General features: G+C 43.9%; 1 long non-coding RNA gene and 1 pseudogene across 1 annotated transcript; both read right to left on the bottom strand.

Moving 5' to 3' along the window:
- LOC122940392 overlaps nt 1-25,885 on the bottom strand; it is a 718,635-nt pseudogene that overhangs the window by 475,566 nt on the left and 217,184 nt on the right.
- Nucleotides 591-8,618, bottom strand: LOC122940519. The gene is made up of 3 exons (XR_006390345.1): nt 8,569-8,618; nt 773-917; nt 591-643 (listed from the first exon to the last, which is right to left on the bottom strand). It is a non-coding gene; the product is annotated as an uncharacterized LOC122940519 (long non-coding RNA).

The raw sequence follows: 25,885 nt of genomic DNA, 5'->3' as shown, positions 1-25,885 counted from the left end.
ATACTGGTGGATAAAACAAGACTGAACACAAGATCTTCACAGCCTTCTACAGATCATAGGGGACATTTCATGAGACCTTCTCTCCATCTACCTGATCATCCTGTGGGACATTGTAATGTTCTTCTGAACCATCCTGTGGAAGAAGAGGACTGGGACATCTCTCCGGTGTTCTTATCTCTTCCTTAACTGTAGGAAAAACATCCAGTGACTGAATTCATTCGTTACATACAGATAATGAGAGGACGTGTGTATTTAGTCATGTCTATTACCTGGTGATGTAAGCGGCCGGTGATCCTCCATCATGACGTCCTTGTACAGATCTTTGTGTTCTTCTAAATATTCCCACTCCTCCATGGAGAAATAGACGGTGACATCTTGACACCTTATAGGAACCTGACAACACAATGATACAGTCATCACCCAGATCCACTCATAGTGTTCCTGTATAATGTCCCAGCAGTGTCACCTCTCCAGTCAGCAGCTCAATCATCTTGTTGGTAAGTTCTAGGATCTTCTCTCTATTGATTTTCTCATGTATCAGGGGGTGAGGTGGAGGCTCCATGATTGGGCTCAGGGTTCTTCCCCATCCTTCAGACACAGGGGCCTGACAGCGCTCACTAGAGGTCTTCACTACTGTGTAGTCCTGGTTATGGAGAGACACAGTAATAAATATCACTCCATACATCTCCAGAGTCCCTCACCTCTCCAGTCATGTCCATCTGTTAGTAACATAGTTAAGATGATGTAATGTAACATTGTCAGAACCTCTTACCTCTCCAGTAATACGGAAGAGGATCTCTAGGGTGAGATTTATTATCCTCTCCGCTATCTTGTCCCTGTCCATTCCTTGCCGGGTCAATCAGGAGAAGGATCTTATATAGAAGATATCCACTGAGCGGATCCTATATTGTAGGAACCTGAATGAAGAGAAGATGAGAAGATGTAAACTGAAAATACAATGTACAATACCATTACTGGAGATGACAAGAGGAGACATCGGAGAAGTGTAGATGTTGTGTTCTCTCTTTTTATAGTGATCGAAACATGTGTGAGGTCAAGGCAGTTTCATGGTATGTCACACCTTTACATGACCCTACAGCCAATAGAAGACGTCATTAGTGATGCCAGTATGAACAGCACGTGACCGCAATAGACCATCCTAGGCCTTAATGGTCAGGTGATATACATACCGCTATCGGAGCTCCAACTAATACTGTCGCTGCAGTGATGTAAACAGAGTGAAGGAGACCATGGGACGCTCAGTGCAGGAGCAGTAAAGGATTATACAAGTCCTGTGTTATCCGGGTAATTGTAAAACGCTGTGGAATATGTTGGCGATACATAAAGTAGAATTTAGACTTACCGGTAAATAGTTTACCAAGAGTCTGACATGACAGCACACATGGAGGAATTTCCTTATAAACCTCTAAAGGGACAGGAAGAACAGAGAGGTTAAAAGCCCCTCGCTCCCCTCCAACACCAGTGTTTTTAAATCATCACACCTGTCAAGCAACATATATACATATATCTACACAAATTCCCAAGTAATAAACCATATATATTTAGGGAAGGATAAGTAGGGTGCTGTCATGTCGGACTCCTGGAAAACTATTTACCGGTAAGTCTAAATTCTACTTTCCACAACGTCCTCCATGACAGCAAACATGGAACAATACCACATAAACTAGGGAGGGACCACAGCCTGTAGGACTTTACGTCCAATGGCTAGGTCTCTATTAGCAGATGGTCTAGTCTGTAGAAGGTTTGAAAACTAGACCAGATAGCTGCCCTGCAGATTTGTTCCAGTGAGGCATTAGCTCTTTCCGCCCAACAAGCAGCTACTGCTTGAGTAGAATGGGCTGTGACTTTGAATAGACGGTCTTTATTCTGGGAAGTATAAGCTTGCTGGATTGTTGATTTAATCCATCTTGCAATAGTGGATTTTGAAGCTTGTTTTCCCTTATTCTTCCCTGTGAATTGTACAAATAAAGCTTATTCTTTCCTGAAGGGGCGAGTGACTTCTAAATATTGTATTACATAAACGACGAACATCTAGAGTATGAAAGTGTTGTTATTTCACATTCTTCAGATCTGTACAAAAACGACTTTTCTCATAAAGGCTGGGTCTAATTTTAAGATTACTCTGTCATCCAGAATCCTCATATATGGTTCTCTTGAAGAAAAAGTCTGTATCTCTCCTACTCTCCTTACCGATGTTATGGTCACTAGAAATACTCTTTTGAAAGAGAGCACTTTTATTTCACAGTTTCCTAAAGCTTCAAAAGGAGGATTACATAGGTGCTCCAATACTAGTGACAAGTCCCAAGGAGGGATTGACTTTCTTACCAGAGGCCGGATTCTGGAGATGGCACGAGAAAATGTTTTTATCCAATTGTGCTCTGCTAGAGGGAAGTCCAGAAATCAACTCAAAGCCGAAATCTGAACTTTTATAGTACTGGGCCAGAGACCCATGTCAAAACCTTACTGTAGAAATTCTAGAATGTCCTGAATAGAAGGGGAAACTGAGCTCTTTGTGAAGTGAAACAAACCAGGAACGGAATTTCTTTCAAATCTTACCGTAGATGGCAGAAGTAATCATCTTGTGAATTTGTAGCATGGTTGTTATAACTCTTTCTGACAGGCCCCTGACTCTTAGTATCTGCTCTTCAGAACCCAAGCTGCCAGCTTCAACCTGTGCACTTGTGGATGCCAAAGAGGCCCCTGAGACAATAGGTCGTCGTCTGGAGGAAGAAAAAAGGGTTCCTCCAATGCCAAGTTCTTTAGAATTGGGAGCCAGCTTTGTTTCGGCCAATATGGAGCTATTAGGACCAGAGTTACTCGTTCTGACCTCAGCTTTTTCAGGATTGGCCCAATTAGAGGAAAATAATGGAAGGCATAGGCCAGATGCAGATCCCAACTCTGAGACAAAGCATCTAATGCCACTGGTCTGTCCCACGGATTTAGTGAGAAGAAAACGGGAAAACAAGTATTTTTTCTTGTGGCAAAGAGGTCCAATTGAGGAGTTCATCGGAGGTCTTCCTGCAGGATCCACGCAACTTTTAGACTTGGTACCTGAGAATCCCAGGATTGGAGTATTCTACATGCTTCCCAAAATACACAAAGCAGGGAATCCAGGGAGGCTGATCATTTCAGATGTGGGAACCCTCACAGAAAAAATCTCAGGTTGGATAGAGGGCATCCTGAAACCATTAGTGAGGAACACAAAATGTTATCTACAGGACACCACTGACTTATTGAACAAACTGTCAGCCATAGGTCCCCTCCCTAAAGGCACAATCTTGGCAACCATGGATGTGGAATCCTTGTATTCGAATATCCCGCACAATGATGGATTAACTGCTTGCCGAGTATACGTGGAGGCGAATGGGATCGTCTCAGAGTCTGTACTACAACTGACCAAATTCATCCTCACCCATACCTATTTCTCTTTTGACAAGGAGATATGATTACAGTGTACTGGGACCGCCATGGGCAGTAGAATGGCACAACAATATGCAAATCTGTTCATGGCAAAACTGGAAAATGACTTTTTGGTATCCTGTCTCAAAAAACCCTTGGCCTACTTCCGTTTCATTGATGACATCCTAATAATCTGATTTCATGAACAATTCAACGAATTCCATCCCACCATAAACCTGACCGTCAACTATTCCCACACAGAAGTCAGCTTTCTGGACACTACCATAAAACTTCAAGACAGCTCAATACAGACATCCCTGTATCGGAAACCTATTGATCGGCCTACATACCTCAAATGGGACAGCTTCCACCCCAAACATATTAAAAAGTCCATCATCTATAGTCAAGCGGTCAGATATAACCGAATCTGCTCCAGCCCATTAGACAGGGATGAGCATTTACAATATCTGAAAAGGACATTTTTACCCCAGGGCTACCATCCTGCTTCAATTGAAGATCAGATCACAAGAGCCACCAAGATCCCCAGAAGTCAACTTCTCCAATACAATGAAAAGAAACAGAACCAGCGCATACCTCTGGTTGTGACCTACAACCCGAAGAGATACTGAGGAAAACTGCCAAAAAATTACATCATGTGCTACGTAAGGATGAACGACTAAAAACAATCCTCCCAGACCCCCCCCCTTACTAGCTTACCGACAACCTCCAAATCTAAGGAACATTTTGATCAGATCAAGTTCAAAGCCAGGTACCACAGAAAAAGGAACCCATCCCTGTAATATAAGATACAAAACCTGTTCCCATATAATGACAACAGATAAGATCTGGATCCCCAACACACAGCAGGAATATAGGATCCCTGGGACATTCACATGTTCTACATCTAATGTTGTTTATCTGATTCTCTGCACTAAATGTCCTGTTAGAGGCCTCTACGTTGGAGAAACAGGACAGAGACTCAATGCAAGGATGAGGTCCCACTGCCACACAATTAAAGAGAAGAAGCTACACTTTCCTGTGGCTAAGCATTTCTGTAGCCCAGGACACAATGTAGAACACATGAAAGTTCTCATATTAAAAGGTAACTTCAAATCCTAAAAAGCTAGAAGAATTTGGGAATACAAATTTATAACACTGCTTGACACTTTGAATACTGGACTGAATTTGTCCCCGGGATTTATGACACACTACAAGATCTAAAGAGTCTTCTATAGACATAGTCGGGGCACCAGGTCTCTGAGATAACATCAATTTAGAGACCATAAAACTTTCACACCCCTTATCTGTAATATAATTAAGGACTCATTCTCAAGATCTTTAATATGTTGTTCTGTTTGTTTTTTTAAATGTCCATTCATTCCCCCTATGCCTCTGTTCTTATTGTATATATATATATATATTGCTGTTTCTTCATATGTTCTTGTAGTACGCCTGATGAAGAGACTGGTGATGTCTCGAAAGCTCGCCATGTAACTGTCACCACCAGACATCTGAGAAGCTCTGACAGATGTCTAGAACCTCCTCCTTGAGGTTCCTTTGTTTTGCTTTCATTTCCTCATCTCGTTAGCCTCTCTCAGCTGTCATGTAGTTGCACTGATTGCATCCCTTTAAATCCTTTTCCCATAGTGCATCACTTTGCGGTTTATACAGCTTCCTGGAGTGTGTGCATGCTGCTCCTACTTCTGAGTCTTCTACAAGATAAGTTTTGTTCATTTATTTGTGTCTTTCTGTTTGCTGGATCCCAGGTGACCCTGACTCCCTCCGTATCTAGAGTTGGGAGCCGGTGGTCGTGTCCCCTCACTATTATAGGGTGTTCACGTGTTATACAGTCGAGGTACGAGGATATGCGATCATCTACCATTGGGATTTTCGCATAGGCTGAGCAGTCAGGGAGAGAGCCAGGTCTGATGCAGGGCTCTCCCTTTTTGTTCCTTAGTTTTGGATCCAGTCAGTCGTATATTCATTAGGGATCGACCGATTATCGGATTTACTGATATTATCGGCCCATATTCAGGATTTTGAACGCTATCAGTATCGGCATTTATTTTGACGATATTCCGATAGCGTATGGGGAACACAGATCACGCTGCTGACAGCGCTCTCTGTGTTCCCTCAGCAGCAGCACAGGGGAGAAGGAGCAGTGTCTCCTCCCCCTGTGCTGCTGCTGCCGCCAATGAAAGGACAGGGGACAAGAGGAGGGGAGGAGCTATGGCCACTGCGCCACCAATGAAGCTTAATCTCTCATTTATTCATATACAGGAGGCGGGAGCTGCAGGATCACATAGCCGGCTCCCAACCTCTATGAGCTGTAGCTGCGATCTGCGGTAGTTAACTCCTCAGGTGCCGCGGATCGCAGCTACTGCTCATAGAGGTCGGGAGCCGGCTATGTGATCCTGCAGCTCCCGCCTCCTGTATATGAATAAATTAGAGATTAAGCTTCATTGGTGGCGCAGTGCGCCCCCCCCCCCAGCCCCCCAGTATTAGACATTTGTGGCGCAGTGCGCCCCCCTCCCCCCCCAGTATTAAGCATTGGTGGCGCAGTGCGCCCCCCCTCCCCCCCCCAGTATTAAGCATTGGTGGCGCAGTGCGCCCCCCCTCCCCCCCAGTATTAAGCAGTGGTGGCGCATAGGGCCCCCCCACCCCAGTCGCAGTACGCCCCCCCACAGGTTCCCATCTACCCTGCTCCTCCGATCGGAGCCCCAGCAGTGTAATGCTGGGGCTCTGATCGGTTACCATGGCAGCCAGGACGCTATTGAAGCCCTGGCTGCCATAGTAAGCTCCATGCTGCTGATGTGCACAAAGCACAGAGCAGCAGGGACAGTGTGAGCTTCTATTCACCCTGATAGATCTCTATCAGGGTGAATAGGACAAGGGTTCTAGTCCCTAAGGGACTAGAACCCTTAACAATAAACATTAATTTTCAGCAGATTTGTGAGAATTTTTTATTTTTTTTCAAAAATGAAAATTCCCAGAATATCGGTATAAATTATCGGCTATTGGCCTGAAAGTTCACAAATTATCGGTATCAGCCCTAAAAAATCAATATCGGTCGATCCCTAATATTCATTTTGTGTTTTCTAGTTTCCTGTACACCGTCCGTGACATTATAAACCGCCAAAACCATCTCAAGCATGGATCCGGTTTCACTTTTGACTGAACGCATGCAGGGTCTTTCATTGGAGGTAGCAGATCTCCGTAAGACAACATGCTGCAGAGTCTCCCAGCAGGCAGACATGTCACTCAGGGCAGCACTTGTATTTACTCCCTTAGCAGTGTCATTATACAGCTGAGACTTGTAGTCCTACACATACAACATGCTGCAGAGTCTCCCAGCAGGCAGACATGTCACTCGGGCAGCTCTTGTATCCACTCCCTTAGCAGTGTCATTGTACAGCTGGGACTTGTAGTCCTACACATACAACATGCAGCATAGTCTCCCAGCAGGCAGACATGTCACTCAGGGCAGCTCTTGTATTCACTCCCTTAGCAGTGCAGGGGGAGGGGCAGAGATTGTTTTTATTGCATGTAAACAAAGGGCCAGAAAAGAACCAGGGAAACGAGGAAATATATATATATTTTTTTTTTGCATAAAACTTGCTTAGCTCAGTTATATATCAGATTTTCAGTGCTATATATTTTTTTTTCATAACTCGGACAACCCCTTTAAATAGTGTATTTTAAATGGAAAAAATGAGTTTTTTTTAATGGAATTCTATATTTTAATAAGTGTTTTTTTTCCATTTAACAGTCCCCACAAGGGGACTATAACAGACAGTATTTTTATTGCTTTTAAAGGGGTTGTCTGGGTTCAGAGCTGGACATACTTCCATTTTCACCCAGGCAGCCCCCCTGAGTTCATGCTTCGATGCTCTCCTTTGCCCTGCGCTAAATTGCAAAGGGCAAAGGCATTTTCTGGGCTCCCGGTGACTTACCGGGCTCTCCATGGGGCTGCCAGGAAGCCCGGTGACGTCACCGGCACTGATGGGCGGGCTTTAGTGCTGCCCTAGCCAGTTAAACTCAAGGCTGGTCTGGGCCTACACGAGACCCCAGCCTGCCTTCACACACATCAGCACTCCGCAATCGCATTTACGGGGTGCCGATGGGAGCGGACTCCCCCTGTCAGCACTTTCCATGTGGCAGGTGCCATTGCCTGCAGCATGTGAAGTGTTAAACAGCCCGGATCGGGACTCCTGCCAGTCCGGGCTGTTAGAGCAAGGCCGCGGCTCTCGTCTGATGGGGGACTTGTGCAGCGCTTAGACTGGGCTGCCGTAAAAAAGCAGCAGTGTATGGGTGGTCACTAAGGGGTTAATATCTTCCTGCTGGTGTCCTGCCCCAGAAGCCTGCGTGCTTACTTCCTGGTTCAAGGCTCTTGGGAATCTGTTCATGAGCTGCTGGATTCTAAGGGCTCTTTCACACTTGCGTTGTCCGGATCCGTCGTGTACTCCACTTGCCGGAATTACACGCCGGATCCGGAAAAACGCAAGTGAACTGAAAGCATTTGAAGACGGATCAGTCTTCAAAATGCGTTCAGTGTTACTATGGCTGCCAGGACGCTATTAAAGTCCTGGTTGCCATAGTAGTAGTGGGGAGCGGGGGAGCGGCATACTTACCGTCCATGCGGCTCCTGGAGCGCTCCAGAATGACGTGGGGCGCCCTGACGTCACTCTGGAGCGCCCCGGGAGCCGCACGGACGGTAAGTATGCTGCTCCCCCGCTACCATGGCAAACAGGACTTTAGCGTCCCGGCAGCCATGGTAACCATTCAGAAAAAGCTCAACGTCAATGCAATGCGCCGAAACGACGTTTAGCTTAAGGCCGGATCCGTATCAATGCCTTTCAATGGGCATTCATTCCGGATCCGGCCTTGCGGCAAGTGTTCGGGATTTTTGACCGGAGCAAAAAGCGCAGCATGCTGCGGTATATTCTCCGGCCAAAAAACGTTCCGGTCCGGAACTGAAGACATCCTGATGCATCCTGAACGGATTTCTCTCCATTCAGAAGCATTAGGATAAACCTGATCAGGATTCTTCCGGCATAGAGCCCCGACGACGGAACTCTATGCCAGAACAGAACAACGCAAGTGTGAAAGAGCCCTTATATGTGTGGAGCTGGTGAGTGTTCCAGTTACCTGGGCGGGGCGTGTCCTTCACCGTGGAGCGTCCTGTGCTTCTATTTCTTCCTACATTTACAGGACGAGTCAGGCTCCAGGAGAAAGTACAGGACCTGTGATGATGTCATTGCCATGTGATCAGATGTGGGAGGAGTCAGACTCCACGTTGTGCTACAGGAGAAGGTACAGGATCTGTGATGATGTGATGACCATGTGTGGGAGGAGTCAGGCATGCAGGACAAGGTACAGGACCTGTGAGATCTCATGACCATGTGATCAGGTGTGGGAGGAGTCAGGCTGTGCTGCAGGAGAAGGTGCAGGACCTGTGATGATGTCATGACCATGTGATCAGGTGTGGGCGGAGCCATGGAGATCACATGACCAGGGTTATCTGCTCTGTGTTTCAAACTCTGCTGTGCTGTGTGGAATTCCAGTCTGTATGTAGATGAGCTGTATCCGTGTAATGTCTGTGTAGTTGATCTGTATGTGCATACAACCAAGCTGTTTATGTGTAATATGCCTCTAAAGACTTCTATCAGTGTGTGCAGCAGAGCTGTGTATGTGTGATGTTCAGTTACTACAGCCGAGTCTTTGTCATGTCCATGTAGCAGAGCTGTGTATGTGTAATGTTCAGTTACTTCAGCTGAGTCTTTGTCATGTCCATGTAGCAGAGCTGTGTATGTGTAATGTTCAGTTACTACAGCAGAGTCTCTGTCATGTCCATGTAGCAGAGCTGTGTATGTGTAATGTTCAGTTACTACAGCGGAGTCTTTGTCATGTCCATGTAGCAGAGCTGTGTATGTGTAATGTTCAGTTACTACAGCGGAGTCTCTGTCATGTCCATGTAGCAGAGCTGTGTATGTGTAATGTTCAGTTACTACAGCTGAGTCTCTGTCATGTCCATGTAGCAGAGCTGTGTATGTGTAATGTTCAGTTACTACAGAGGAGTCTCTGTCATGTCCATGTAGCAGAGCTGTATATGTGTGATGTTCAGTTACTACAGCGGAGTCTTTGTCATGTCCATGTAGCAGAGCTGTGTATGTGTAATGTTCAGTTACTACAGCTGAGTCTTTGTCATGTCCATGTAGCAGAGCCGTGTATGTGTAATGTTCAGTTACTACAGCGGAGTCTCTGTCATGTCCATGTAGCAGAGCTGTGTATGTGTGATGTTCAGTTACTACAGCGGAGTCTTTGTCATGTCCATGTAGCAGAGCTGTGTATGTGTAATGTTCAGTTACTACAGCTGAGTCTTTGTCATGTCCATGTAGCAGAGCTGTGTATGTGTAATGTTCAGTTACTACAGCAGAGTCTCTGTCATGTCCATGTAGCAGAGCTGTGTATGTGTAATGTTCAGTTACTACAGCGGAGTCTTTGTCATGTCCATGTAGCAGAGCTGTGTATGTGTAATGTTCAGTTACTACAGCTAAGTCTTTGTCATGTCCATGTAGCAGAGCTGTGTATGTGTAATGTTCAGTTACTACAGCTAAGTCTTTGTCATGTCCATGTAGCAGAGCTGTGTATGTGTAATGTTCAGTTACTACAGCAGAGTCTTTGTCATGTCCATGTAGCAGAGCTGTGTATGTGTAATGTTCAGTCTTTGTCATGTCCATGTAGCAGGGCTGTGTATGTGTAATGTTCAGTCTCTGTCATGTCCATGTAGCAGAGCTGTGTATGTGTAATGTTCAGTCTCTGTCATGTCCATGTAGCAGAGCTGTGTATGTGTAATGTTCAGTCTCTGTCATGTCCATGTAGCAGAGCTGTGTATGTGTAATGTTCAGTTACTACAGCTAAGTCTTTGTCATGTCCATGTAGCAGAGCTGTGTATGTGTAATGTTCAGTTACTACAGCTGAGCCTCTGTCATGTCCATGTAGCAGAGCTGTGTATGTGTAATGTTCAGTCTCTGTCATGTCCATGTAGCAGAGCCGTGTATGTGTGATGTTCAGTTACTACAGCAGAGTCTTTGTCATGTCCATGTAGCAGAGCTGTGTATGTGTAATGTTCAGTCTTTGTCATGTCCATGTAGCAGAGCTGTGTATGTGTAATGTTCAGTCTCTGTCATGTCCATGTAGCAGAGCTGTGTATGTGTAATGTTCAGTCTCTGTCATGTCCATGTAGCAGAGCTGTGTATGTGTAATGTTCAGTCTCTGTCATGTCCATGTAGCAGAGCTGTGTATGTGTAATGTTCAGTTACTACAGCTAAGTCTTTGTCATGTCCATGTAGCAGAGCTGTGTATGTGTAATGTTCAGTTACTACAGCTGAGCCTCTGTCATGTCCATGTAGCAGAGCTGTGTATGTGTAATGTTCAGTCTCTGTCATGTCCATGTAGCAGAGCCGTGTATGTGTGATGTTCAGTTACTACAGCAGAGTCTTTGTCATGTCCATGTAGCAGAGCTGTGTATGTGTAATGTTCAGTCTCTGTCATGTCCATGTAGCAGAGCTGTGTATGTGTAATGTTCAGTTACTACAGCTGAGTCTTTGTCATGTCCATGTAGCAGAGCTGTGTATGTGTAATGTTCAGTTACTTCAGCTGAGTCTTTGTCATGTCCATGTAGCAGAGCTGTGTATGTGTAATGTTCAGTTACTACAGCAGAGTCTCTGTCATGTCCATGTAGCAGAGCTGTGTATGTGTGATGTTCAGTTACTACAGCGGAGTCTCTGTCATGTCCATGTAGCAGAGCTGTGTATGTGTAATGTTCAGTTACTACAGCTGAGTCTTTGTCATGTCCATGTAGCAAAGCTGTGTATGTGTAATGTTCAGTCTTTGTCATGTCCATGTAGCAGAGCTGTGTATGTGTAATGTTCAGTCTCTGTCATGTCCATGTAGCAGAGCTGTGTATGTGTAATGTTCAGTCTCTGTCATGTCCATGTAGCAGAGCTGTGTATGTGTAATGTTCAGTTACTACAGCTGAGTCTTTGTCATGTCCATGTAGCAGAGCTGTGTATGTGTAATGTTCAGTTACTACAGCTGAGTCTTTGTCATGTCCATGTAGCAGAGCTGTGTATGTGTAATGTTCAGTTACTACAGCTGAGTCTTTGTCATGTCCATGTAGCAGAGCTGTGTATGTGTAATGTTCAGTCTTTGTCATGTCCATGTAGCAGAGCTGTGTATGTGTAATGTTCAGTTACTACAGCGGAGTCTTTGTCATGTCCATGTAGCAGAGCTGTGTATGTGTAATGTTCAGTTACTACAGCGGAGTCTCTGTCATGTCCATGTAGCAGAGCTGTGTATGTGTAATGTTCAGTTACTACAGCAGAGTCTCTGTCATGTCCATGTAGCAGAGCTGTGTATGTGTAATGTTCAGTTACTACAGCGGAGTCTCTGTCATGTCCATGTAGCAGAGCTGTGTATGTGTGATGTTCAGTTACTACAGCTGAGTCTTTGTTATGTCCATGTAGCAGAGCTGTGTATGTGTGATGTTCAGTTACTACAGCGGAGTCTTTGTCATTTCCATGTAGCAGAGCTGTGTATGTGTGATGTTCAGTTACTACAGCGGAGTCTTTGTCATGTCCATGTAGCAGAGCTGTGTATGTGTAATGTTCAGTTACTACAGCGGAGTCTTTGTCATGTCCATGTAGCAGAGCTGTGTATGTGTAATGTTCAGTTACTACAGCTGAGTCTTTGTCATGTCCATGTAGCAGAGCTGTGTATGTGTAATGTTCAGTTACTACAGCGGAGTCTTTGTCATGTCCATGTAGTAGAGCTGTGTATGTGTAATGTTCAGTTACTACAGCGGAGTCTCTGTCATGTCCATGTAGCAGAGCTGTGTATGTGTAATGTTCAGTTACTACAGCAGAGTCTCTGTCATGTCCATGTAGCAGAGCTGTGTATGTGTAATGTTCAGTTACTACAGCTGAGTCTTTGTCATGTCCATGTAGCAGAGCTGTGTATGTGTAATGTTCAGTTACTACAGCGGAGTCTTTGTCATGTCCATGTAGCAGAGCTGTGTATGTGTAATGTTCAGTTACTACAGCGGAGTCTCTGTCATGTCCATGTAGCAGAGCTGTGTATGTGTAATGTTCCGTTACTACAGCTGAGTCTCTGTCATGTCCATGTAGCAGAGCTGTGTATGTGTAATGTTCAGTTACTATAGCGGAGTCTTTGTCATGTCCATGCAGCAGAGCTGTGTATGTGTAATGTTCAGTTACTACAGCGGAGTCCCTGTCATGTCCATGTAGCAGAGCTGTGTATGTGTAATGTTCAGTTACTACAGCTGAGTCTTTGTCATGTCCATGTAGCATAGCTGTGTATGTGTGATGTTCAGTTACTACAGCTGAGTCTCTGTCATGTCCATGTAGCAGAGCTGTGTATGTGTAATGTGCAGTTACTACAGCTGAGTCTCTGTCATGTCCATGTAGCATAGCTGTGTATGTGTGATGTTCAGTTACTACAGCGGAGTCTTTGTCATGTCCATGTAGCAGAGCTGTGTATGTGTGATGTTCAGTTACTACAGCTGAGTCTCTGTCATGTCCATGTAGCAGAGCTGTGTATGTGGAATGTTCAGTTACTACAGCGGAGTCTCTGTCATGTCCATGTAGCAGAGCCAGCGATGTAATCTGCTGGTATCGGGGCTCTGTGCTCAGGAGATGTTTAGGGGTAACTCTGTCCCTTTTCTCCATATCAGTTATTAGAAATGATGTCAGCGGTACCTTATGTCGGGGCAGATGTAGGATTTCCACGGGGAGGGGGGGCGGTCAGGTTGTTTTGGGTATGGAAATATTGATACTTTTGTCCTGGTATTGGTTCGGTACTGGGATTTGCCTAGGCTGGGCTACTGCGCAGTCCAGTATCAGAGAACACGGAGCACGCTGCTGTCAGCACGCGCCATGTTCCCTCAGCAGCACAGGGAAGAAGGAGTCTCTCTCTCCCCCTTCCCCTGTGCCACTGCTGTCAATGAGGAGAGAGAGGGGCGGAGGAGGGAAGGGTGCACTTCGCCACCAATGAAAATTACCGTTTAATACAAATACAGGAGGTGGGTGCGGCGGCAGAATCACATAGCCTGCACCCAAACTCTATGACAGGGCGCTGCGATCAGCAGCAGTTAACCCCTCAGGTGATCGCAGCTCCTCAGAGGCAGGGTGCCGGCTATGTGATTCTGCCACCAGCACCTGCCTCCTGTATAAACGGTAATTATCATTGGTTGCGCAGTGCGCCCTTATACCCCCCCCCCCCCCCCCAGTATTAAAGTAATTGGAGACGCAGTGCGCCCCCTACCAACCTCCCCCCAGTATTAAAATCATTGGTGGCAGGGGTAGAACAGACCGGGGCTGGAATAGGAAGATTGTTATCCTTTTATATCAGGCCCTGGTTTTGTGCTTCACCAGGTATGGTTGTAAGATGCACTACTCCCATAGATTTACAATGTGTCACGCAGACAGGCTTACTCTTATCAGTGGTGGCCCCTCCCTCTATTACTACCCCTGTGCTGTCCCATGCTCGGTTAGAGGTAGGTGGAGCGTCCTTAAAAATTATTTTACGGATTTAGGTCACAAGCTTAGGGCAAGGACCTCAAATGCAGTGTTTTCCAAAATACTACCTGTACCACGAGCCACACAAGAAAGGCAGCGGGAGATTAGGGAGGTTTACAAGTGGCTCAATAACTGGTGGTTTCCTGGAGAACTGGGCAGACTTGTCTGTTGGCTACAGGCTCTATTGTAGGTATGGGCTGCGCCTCAATGGGAAGGGCCAGCTGTTTGGGGAATCCCTGCAACATGAGGTCGTCCAGCTATTCATTCGCCTATTACCGGAGAGCCAATCAGATCTCTTTGAAATGGATTGTATCCATAGGGCCCTCCGTCCGCCACCAAGGCCACAAGATCCACCTAGGGACGTCATTTGCTGCATGTCCAACTTTGCGGTGAAGGAAAAGATCAAGTCCGCAGCAAGGACGAACAAGACAGCAGAGATTGAGGGGTCTGCGGTAGCGCTGTTTCAGAACTTGTCACCTATGACCCTGAAGAAAAGAAGACACCTCAATTCGCTACTAGATATACTACACCAGAAGAAGCTAACATACCGCTGGCTGCACCCGTTTGGCCTTCTTATTAATACGCCACTCTGCAAACAAGTGGTTAGAAGCCAATGCGGACTTATTGAGAGTATGTTTTGTCCTGGATATACAAGAACTGGACATTTCAGACTGGTGCCCGGAGCAAAATGTGTCCGACTTTACACCATTACCTGATAAAGACACCTGGCAGGTCGTTACTACCAAACAACGTAGATCCAGGAGGATCCCTTGCCAAGATGCCACATGAAAAAGGGAACTCATGGGTTCTATCCCTCACCTGATGTACGAGGACACTGTGCCTTATTGATACCTTACTATGTTGCTCCGTTAACCATGTGAGATAAGCATTTGAGACCTTGTACTCTGTCTTGCTCCTCTTTCTTCCCTCTCTTTTTCTATCTATATATTTATAAGTATATATTGTCTCTCCATTGCTACTAGCTATGTATCATCTTTCCTCGGCATGTGCCATCTTCTTAATACATCTCTCTTCTCTGCCACTGCGACTATTGGGTCACCAAAGATCAAGATGGTAGTGTACAGCATTCACTCATAGGTAATGCTCAATTAGAGTGTTGACAGTGGTCAAAGAGCTCCACCTAGCGTCTATATCTAGAATGCGTTCTGTTCCTTTATCTTAAGATCCTGTGACTATATTTTCTCCTGTCTACTCCTTTTACCACCTGACTCAAGCATATTTTAGAGTTTCCTTAGATGTTTCTCTTTATAGGGTTCCTTATGTAAATGCTTATTTTCCCACGTTAGGGAGCTCATGGGGGCTCGTGGTCACCTAAGATGGACACCTCCCCCAAACACGTGCCTATTAAGGGTACATTCTTTACTGTTAAGAATTGTGATATGTTTATTCGTTATGATTGTTTTTATATTCCCTCCACCCTTTGTTGTAGGGTCCTTTCCCTCCCAACTCCCTCCCCCCCATGCAATCTCAGGTTGGTCTACTCTGGAGACAGATAGAACAGATATGATCTGCATCATCCACATACAGGGAGTGCAGAATTATTAGGCAAGTTGTATTTTTGAGGATTAATTTTATTATTGAACAACAACCATGTTCTCAATGAACCCAAAAAACTCATTAATATCAAAGCTGAATATTTTTGGAAGTAGTTTTTAGTTTGTTTTTAGTTTTAGCTATTTTAGGGGGATATCTGTGTGTGCAGGTGACTATTACTGTGCATAATTATTAGGCAACTTAACAAAAAACAAATATATACCCATTTCAATTATTTATTTTTACCAGTGAAACCAATATAACATCTCAACATTCACAAATATACATTTCTGACATTCAAAAACAAAACAAAAACAAATCAGTGACCAATATAGCCACCTTTCTTTGCAAGGACACTCAAAAGCCTGCCATCCATGGATTCTGTCAGTGTTTTGATCTGTTCACCATCAACATTGCGTGCAGCAGCAACCACAGCCTCCCAGACACTGTTCAGAGAGGTGTACTGTTTTCCCTCCTTGTAAATCTCACATTTGATGATGGACCACAGGTTCTCAATGGGGTTCAGATCAGGTGAACAAGGAGGCCATGTCATTAGATTTTCTTCTTTTATACCCTTTCCTGCCAGCCACGCTGTGGAGTACTTGGACGCGTGTGATGGAGCATTGTCCTGCATGAAAATCATGTTTTTCTTGAAGGATGCAGACTTCTTCCTGTACCACTGCTTGAAGAAGGTGTCTTCCAGAAACTGGCAGTAGGACTGGGAGTTGAGCTGGACTCCATCCTCAACCCGAAAAGGCCCCACAAGCTCATCTTTGAGGATACCAGCCCAAACCAGTACTCCACCTCCACCTTGCTGGCGTCTGAGTCGGACTGGAGCTCTCTGCCCTTTACCAATCCAGCCACGGGCCCATCCATCTGGCCCATCAAGACTCACTCTCATTTCATCAGTCCATAAAACCTTAGAAAAATCAGTCTTGAGATATTTCTTGGCCCAGTCTTGATGTTTGAGCTTGTGTGTCTTGTTCAGTGGTGGTCGTCTTTCAGCCTTTCTTACCTTGGCCATGTCTCTGAGTATTGCACACCTTGTGCTTTTGGGCACTCCAGTGATGTTGCAGCTCTGAAATATGGCCAAACTGGTGGCAAGTGGCATCTTGGCAGCTGCACGCTTGACTTTTCTCAGTTCATGGGCAGTTATTTTGCGCCTTGGTTTTTCCACACGCTTCTTGCGACCCTGTTGACTATTTTGAATGAAACGCTTGATTGTTCGATGATCACGCTTCAGAAGCTTTGCAATTTTAAGAGTGCTGCATCCCTCTGCAAGATATCTCACTATTTTTGACTTTTCTGAGCCTGTCAAGTCCTTCTTTTGACCCATTTTGCCAAAGGAAAGGAAGTTGCCTAATAATTATGCACACCTGATATAGGGTGTTGATGTCATTAGACCACACCCCTTCTCATTACAGAGATGCACATCACCTAATATGCTTAATTGGTAGTAGGCTTTCGAGCCTATACAGCTTGGAGTAAGACAACATGCATAAAGAGGATGATGTGGTCAAAATACTCATTTGCCTAATAATTCTGCACTCCCTGTACAGTCATGTGAAAAAATTAGGACACCCTTTGAAAGCATGTGGTTTTTTGTAACATTTTTAATAAAAGGTTATTTCATCTCCGTTTCAACAATACAGAGAGATTAAAGTAATCCAACTAAACAAAGAAAACTGAAGAAAAGTCTTTTCAAGATCTTCTGTAAATGTCATTCTACAAAAATGCCTATTCTAACTGAGGAAAAAGATAGGACACCCTCACATGTATTCCCTCTTAAATTGGCTCAGATCTCACACAGGTATATCACACCAGGTGCACATAATTAGTAGATCGTTACTCTGCATGTTGAATGAGGCTTGCCCTATTTAAACCTCAGACATTTAGTTTGGTGTGCTCCTGACTGTTGAAGTGAGAGTGAGCACCATGGTGAGAGCAAAAGAGCTGTCAGAGGACTTCAGAAAAAAGATTGTAGCAGCCTATGAGTCTGGGAAGGGATTTAAAAAGATCTCAAAAGATTTTGAAATCAGCCATTCCACTGTCCGGAAGATAGTCTACAAGTGGAGGGCTTTCAAAACAACTGCCAACATGCCCAGGACTGGTCGCCCCAGCAAGTTCACCCCAAGAGCAGACCGCAAGATGCTAAAAGAGGTCTCCAAAAACCCTAAAGTGTCATCTCGAGAACTACAGCAGGCTCTGGCTACTGTTGATGTAGAAGTACATGCCTCTACAATCAGAAAGAGACTGTACAAGTTTAACTTGCATGGGAGGTGTGCAAGGAGGAAACCTTTGCTTTCCAAGAGAAACATCGAGGCCAGACTGACATTTGCCAGATATAAAGTTGACAAAGACCAGGACTTCTGGAATAATGTTCTTTGGACAGATGAGTCCAAAATTGAATTATTTGGACACAACAGCAGAGGACATGTTTGGCGTAAACCAAACACAGCATTCCAAGAAAAGAACCTCATACCAACTGTGAAGCATGGAGGTGGAAGTGTCATGGTTTGGGGCTGCTTTGCTGCAGCAGGACCTGGTCAGCTCACCATCATAGAATCCACTGTGAATTCTACTGTGTATCAGAAGGTGCTTGAAGAACATGTGAGACCATCAGTTAGAAAATTAAAGCTGAAGCGGAACTGGACCATGCAACATGACAATGACCCAAAACATACTAGTAAATCAACCAAAGATTGGCTGAAAAAGAAGAAATGGAGAGTCCTGGAATGGCCAAGTCAAAGTCCAGATTTGAATCCCATTGAGATGCTGTGGGGTGACTTGAAAAGGGCTGTACGTGCAAGAAACCCCTCAAACATCTCACAGCTGAAAAAGTTCTGCATTGAGGAGTGGGGTAAAATTTCCTCAGACCGATGTCGAAGACTGGTAGATGGCTACAAGAACCGTCTCACTGCAGTTATTTCAGCCAAAGGAGGTAACACTCGCTATTAGGGGCAAGGGTGTCCTATCTTTTTCCTCAGTTAGAATAGGCATTTTTGTAGAATGACATTTACAGAAGATCTTGAAAAGACTTTTCTTCAGTTTTCTTTGTTTAGTTGGATTACTTTAATCTCTCTGTATTGTTGAAACGGAGATGAAATAACCTTTTATTAAAAATGTTACAAAAAACCACATGCTTTCAAAGGGTGTCCTAATTTTTTCACATGACTGTATATGACTAACTATGGCTAACTTAAATGTGTGCACATTCAATGTTAAGGGGATGAACGCCCCTATCAAAAGAAGTCAAATATGTCAACACTTACATAAGTCAAAAGTTCAGGTTGCTCTTTTACAAGAGACTCATTTTCGCACTAACCACATTCCTAGGTTGTCTCATTTACTTTATAACCAATGGTTCCACAACCCTTCCCCCACGACGGCCTCCTAAGGGAGTTAGTATTGCCTTTCACAAGAATATCTTATTTTCACATCATGATACGTTAAGGGATGACACTGGCAGATTCATTTTTGTGAAAGGGACAGTAGGCTCACAACTGTTCACTTTTGGCAAAGTTTATGCACCCAACACTGGGCAAACTACATAGCTCTTGGATGTCATCAATAAATTTGGTGAGTTTGCAGAAGGCCTTGTCTTCCTTGGCGGCGACTTTAATATTACTTTGGTGCCCCAGCTAGACTCATCATCAGGTACATCGGCATTATCAAGGGAAGATTTTAACAAAATAAAATCCGCCCTGTCTCAATTCGGATTAATAAATACCTGGAGGGCTATGCACTCTACTGAAAAGGATTATACATTTTACTCAGCAGCCCACCAGTCTCATCATAGATTGGACTATGTATTCCTCCCATTACAATATCTTAACAATTGTGTCTCTTCAAAAATCAGAAGTATTCTCCTCTCGGACCATGCTCCAGTAATTATCTCCTTCACTATACCGAATATGTCTAAAGCAGAATTTAGATGGAGACTAAATGAGACTCTCTTGAGTAGCCCTCACATTGCAAAATTAACTGACCTGATAGAAGAGTACTTCCGACTGAACAAATCTGCAGACATGTCACCAATGATGCTTTGGGACACCCAATAAACTATAATTAGAGGTCATTTGATAGCTTTAGGCGCTTATATAAAATAACAAAAACAGAAAAAAAATTACAGAACTTAATGTAGAAATTTCCAGGATGGAAAAGCAACATAAGAGAGCATTGAACACCGGAGATTTGGTGTATTTGGACACCCTGAGGTCAGAATTAAAAAAACATACTAAATGCAAATACAGTCAAACTCTTCCTCTCAACTCAATATAAATACTACGCACAAGGCAATAAAGCCTGAAAGCTAATGTTCTTTCAACTTAAAAAAAGAAAAGCTGCATCCTACATATCTTGTATTAAGTCACAGGAAGCGAAGCTAGTCCACAAAATCGAGCTTATAGCAGAACAATTCTGCAAATACTATGCACAGCTATATAATCTTCGAAGCAATGTAAATCCTGAACAGATAGACGCGAGAAAGCAACACATACAATCATGGCTGAGCACGCTGGATATGCCTTTCCTGTCTAAAGCCCAAATTGCTAAACTAAAGTCCCCATTCACGTTAGCAGAACTGCAAACAGCTTTAAAAGATTCCCCTTTAAATAGGAGGCCAGGCCCTGATGGTCTACCGATTATTTATTATTCCACCTTTAAAGAAATATTATTACCTAGACTATTGCTAGTCTGTAATAAAGCAAGAGAGATGGGACAGCCTTCTCCAATGATATGCTCTCGGATCAGATCACCGTTATCCCTAAACCTAACAAAGACCATACACTTTGCTCGAACTATAGACCAATCTCACTCTTAAACAATGACCTAAAATTATATGCCAAACTATTAGCTAATAGGTTAAAGGTATATTTACCGGAACTTATCTCCCCAGAGCAAGTGGGATTCATACCTGGCAGAGAAGGGAAAAAAAACATAATCAGAATTAAACAACTTATGCAGCTTGCAAACAAAAAAAGAACACCGCTGGCCATACTCAGTATGGACGCCGAAAAGGCTTTCGATAGAGTAGACTGGATATTCATGGCTCAGGCAATGACCAAATTTGGCATTCCGGACACTTTTATTGCAGGTGTTATGGCTATGTATCAAAAACCCACAGTGCGCATCCTAGTGAATGGTACCCTTTCTCCAAGATTCCCCATAACAAACGGAACGAGACAAGAATGCCCTCTCTCTCCACTGCTGTTTGTACTGGTGATTGAAACTCTATGGCAGTCATTTAGACAAAATTTAGACATTGTGGGTATGTCGGTCGGTTACACAACTCATAAAACAGCTGCGTTTGCTGATGGTTTTGCTGCTGATCACCTACCCCAGGACTGCGTTCCAGCCATTGTGTCAATCCCTTCAGACATTCCATACACTCTCCAATTTCTCGGTAAATATCTCCAAATCTACAGTTTTAAATGTATCTATCCCAACAATGGATTTAAACGAGATTAAAAATCTCTCATCCTTTCAGTGGACAATACACTCAGTAACTTTCTTAGGAATTAAACTCACACCTGAATTCTCCCAGCTATTTAAAGAGAACTTCCTTCCACTCCCTAAATGACTTGAGGACGTGATAAGCTCATGGGATATTCCCTTTATCTCTTGGTTTGGCCGCAGAGTGTTAATTAAGTTCATCCTTATGCCCACTATCCTTTATTAGCTCCAAGCTCTACCTATACCAATACCTAGAGTATTTTACAAAACTGCAAAAAAAAATCTCGAGATTCCTTTGGGGAGGAAAGAAAGCTAGACTGCCGTACAAACAAATAATCCAGGGCCCTGCAACAGGTGGTCTGGGAGTCCCGGATCTCTATATGTACCACAAGGCTATAATGTGTTCTAGATGTTTGGACTGGCTGAGACCAGTCGGCAATAGACTGGACATAGTAGTTGAGAACAGCATATCTCCTCTGCCAATCCGATCCCTGCTTTTTCTAGACCGTCATCATATAACTAAAGCATTACGTTCCCAAAGCCCCATCACAGGCTACACATTACGTGTCTGGAGGGATTCTGGTTAGTTGACACAACTAACTCCGAACTATCAAACGTTGTTGCAAATAAAATATGTTTTATTCAATTCCACAATACACTTTCAGGAAACTCTCCCGAATAGGGTCAAAACTATCTCTTCTCCAGCCCTTGACCTATGCTGGACAATGATGTCCCGACACTTGAGACACTAAAAGTACCCCCTCTACTGGCTAGCCTGTCAACCTGTCATCTGATGTATTTTACTCAGTTTATGAAACAACTACTCGTAGGCATTCCCGACTCCCCAGAACACTCTCCCTTTGAAAAACTAGCTTTACAAGTCAAGGAACCAAAAGGTAAAATATCAAAGCTATACAACCTTCGATTATCTCTGACAAGGGAATGGGAAAAATACCTAAATATAACTTTTTCCATCAATGAAGTCAAAAGGGCTTTATTGAATCCATCCAGGGTGTCCAGGTGTGCTAAACTACAGGAAAACAGCTACAAGGTACTAGCGCAGTGGTACTACACACCATTCCGTCTCAGCCGCATGTTCCCAGGGTGTAATCTAGAGTGTTGGAGGTATCGAGTAGAAGTGGGCACTCATGATCATATATGGTGGTCCTGCTCCAAAATAAAACACTATTGGGAACTTATATGTAAAACTATTTCAGACCTTAGTGGGTCTTCAATTATAGCATCCCCAAAACTGTGCCTCTTCGGGATATTCAGTGATATCCAGTGCTCAAGACACACTCGTTCTCTTTGTAATACTCTGATTGCGGCTGCTAGATTATTGATTGTGGTTAATTGGAAATCTATTGATCCTTCTACGAAACCACATTGGATACAGAAGTGTGATCAACTATACTGACTTGAACAGATAGCCCATTGTGATTCTAGAACCATTGGTAGATTTGAAGAGATTTGGGGACCTTGGAGTAAATACAGGAAATTCTCTGTCGCCTAAAGTGGCAGGGAGTTTTCTAGTGATGAAGGTCTCAGGTCTGTGTCTGTGAAGGTTCTCATTTATCCAGGTCATGATATATCTGTAAAGAATAAATCAAGGCAACTGGACTTACTGTAGATTTCTTGAAAACGTTTCACTTGTTCTTCTAACGAGCTTTCTCAATTCTGAGTGACTGTACAAGAATTCTCTGGGAATAAATATGTAACTGAATCAACATCTGTTAATTATACCCAGCGTGGGGTCAGAGGTAATTATACCCAGCATGGGGTCAAAGGTGTTGATTCCATTATCCTAATTGGAGTCAGTAGGTGATAATGACCTACCAGAAAAAAGTGTCAAGACAGCATTGTATGTGGCAGACAATAGATGTCTAACCCCGCCACCTCTATTCAAGCTTGGCTTCTCCATTTTTACGTAGATGGCCTCCTTCACACCTTGCTTGTACCAATCAGATTCCTTATCCAAAACACGTACTTGACTGTCTTCAAAGGTGTGACCTGTTTCTTTTAGATGTAAGTACACGGCTGAATCTTGACCAAAGGTCTGTGGTCTGATACATCTACGAAATGGATCCCTCCCTGGCATATAACTACAATATCTTGCGAGGTACACTTGACTTACTACATTATATTTACTCAAGCCCCCTAACCCATGAGAATGGTTTCATATGATGTCATACTTGCCACTAAACGCTGTCACAATATTCTGCCTATAACTGATATTTACCCTCCAGATTTCCAGAAGACCTGTTTTCTCAATCCCTCCCCCCCTTCCTCACCTCCATCCCCCCTGCTCCCTTAAAATTCCATTATTTTGTTTGTCAATGTTTTGTGCAATTGTATTTCACTATTGGTCTGTTGCACAATTTTATACAGTCCTGTGAAAAACTATTTTGCTGATGCAACTGGATGCTTCACTGTATTATTTCCAAAAGCAATGTTTTCACTTTATTGTCAAAAAAGCATAATGTATATGCATTTTCTGACTTAACCGTTTTGTCTATGACATAAAACAATAAAAATAATTTTAAAACAGATGCAGACTAGGCCGCAATTAAAGATTTTTGCCCCCCCCCCCCCAAAAAAAAAAAAAAAAAAGGATCGCCAAAACCGGAGAGGGGGAGGGGTCTGCCTGTATGTAAAGTCCTTTCTAAAGCTACAGTCCGAGAAGATATAAGTGAGGGAATATGTGAAGTCACTGTGGGTAGAAATACATGGAGAAAAAAAACAGTAATAAAATACTAATAGGAGTTTATTATAAACCACCTAAAAATCTACTACTAAACGAGATAGACGAGGCAGAAAATCTTAATGAGGTTATTATGGGGGACTTCGACTACCCAGATATAGACTGGGAAACTGAAACCTGTACATCTCATAAAGGAAACAGGTTATTGGCAATAACCAAAGACAGTTACCTTTCACAACTGGTTCACGACCTTACTAGAGGGACGGACATACTGGACTTAGTATATATATTTTTTTATAATTGTATATTTATTAAAGAGTAAAGAAATGACAAAGCATATCCACAACAGATTCATGCACATTAGTACAAAGTAAGAGGTAAAACATGTAAATTGTATTCACAGTAACTGAGCACTAATAGCATTCAATGATAGAAAGAGAAATGTCGAGCAATAATTTGTCAATAAAGTGCACAGAAAAAGAATAAACTATGTCTGTCTATAATCAGTCCAGTATAGGACCATTGAGCAGTATACACTGTCACCCTAGCATACAAATCGGAGACCTTTGGTGGTGCAAGGCTTTTCCAACATCGGGGTATTAGACTACGGGCTGCCGTAAGTATCATTAGTAATAACTTAAGTGAGTGTTTTTTAACCTGATGAGGAACCACATTAAGCAGGAAGAACAGAGGGTCAGGCTGGATTTCCACAGCAAAAATATCACTCAGAAGCGTGTCTACTCCAGTCTAGTAGGAGCCTATCTTGGGACAGTCCCAGAAGATATGGGGGAAATGTACCCCTATGTAACCCACACCTCCAGCACTCTCGGAACTGCTGGGTTCATTCTATGGAGGAGGTCAGGAGTGTGATACCAGTACATCAAATTTTATATTGGTTCTCCTGGTGTAGCACCGACATTGAGGATTTTGCTGCCCTCCTCCATATAAGGCGCCAAAGTGTGTCCGGTAAGGTCTTCCCCAAGTATTCCTTCCACGTACCATGTAAGGAGTGTCTCTGGACCCGCTCAGGTAAGGAGGTCAGCAATATGGAGTAGATCTCAGAAATTAGACCCTTCGCATGTAACCCTTCCCTACAAAGGCGTTCAAAGGCAGTCAGGAGGGAGACTGTAACCCCCGAAAAAATGGACTGGGCAAAGTGATTAATTTGGATATAAAAGTAATTGGAGGAGGAGGGGAGATCATATTTGGTTTGGAGGGTTGGAAACGGCAAAAGGACCCTAGTGAAGGGGTCCACAATGTCTACAAACCTGAACACCCCTTGCTGAAACCATGGTCTCGTCGTGGACGCGGTAAGACTAGTTGGGAGCTTAGGGATGATACAGAAAGGAGGTTATGGCGGAGTGGGTAGAAACCAGAGGGAACTGACCGCTACATAATTGCCATATGGATCTAGTGCAGGCCATAGGCCCTAAAAGATCCCTAACTGGCAGGGCGCCATGGGATCCTGACCATAGCATAGAGTTGGGATGTATCGGAGCCAGCCAGAGTCTTTCTATCTGCATCCAGACAGAGTATGGGTGCAGAGAAGCCCAGGCCGTGACATAGCGTAGTTGGACTGCCCAATAATATTTGGACAGGTCCGGTACTCCTAGCCCACCTTGGTGGTTACTCGATAGGAGGACTGACTTTGGAATTTTATGACGTCTCCCCGCCCATATGAATCTAAGGAGCTGGGATTGGGTGGATCTCAGATCCTTTAGGGGAACTGCAATCGGAAGAGTCTCAAAGAGGTACAGAAGTTTGGCCAAGATCGTAATTTTAGTCGCGGCAATGCATCCCAGGAAAGCGTGCCACTTATCCAGAAGACCCCTGATTTCTGCATATATGCGTGGCTTTATAGAGGTCTTCATATCGGGGCGTAAGATCAACACCCAAGTATATCAAGGAATCCCTCTTCCATTGGAAAGGGAAGTTCATCTTAAGAGAGCTCAGGGCCGCCTAAGGAACATTAAGAGAAGGGCCTCAGTTTTATGGGTGTTGACCCTATACCCCGAGAGCCAACCAAATTGATGTAGAATGGAGTGGAGGTTTGGTAGGGAAACATGAAGTTTGGTAAGGGTAAGAATGATGTTATCCGTGTATAGAGATAGCTTGAACTCCTTGTCCCTAACTTGAACACCTCTGATGTCCGGGCAGG

The sequence above is a fragment of the Bufo gargarizans genome, chromosome 6 (genome assembly GCF_014858855.1).
Source record: "Bufo gargarizans isolate SCDJY-AF-19 chromosome 6, ASM1485885v1, whole genome shotgun sequence".
Lineage (NCBI taxonomy): Eukaryota > Metazoa > Chordata > Amphibia > Anura > Bufonidae > Bufo > Bufo gargarizans.
The sequence above is the reverse complement of the archived record's forward strand: the minus strand, read 5'-3'. Positions and strand labels throughout refer to the sequence as shown.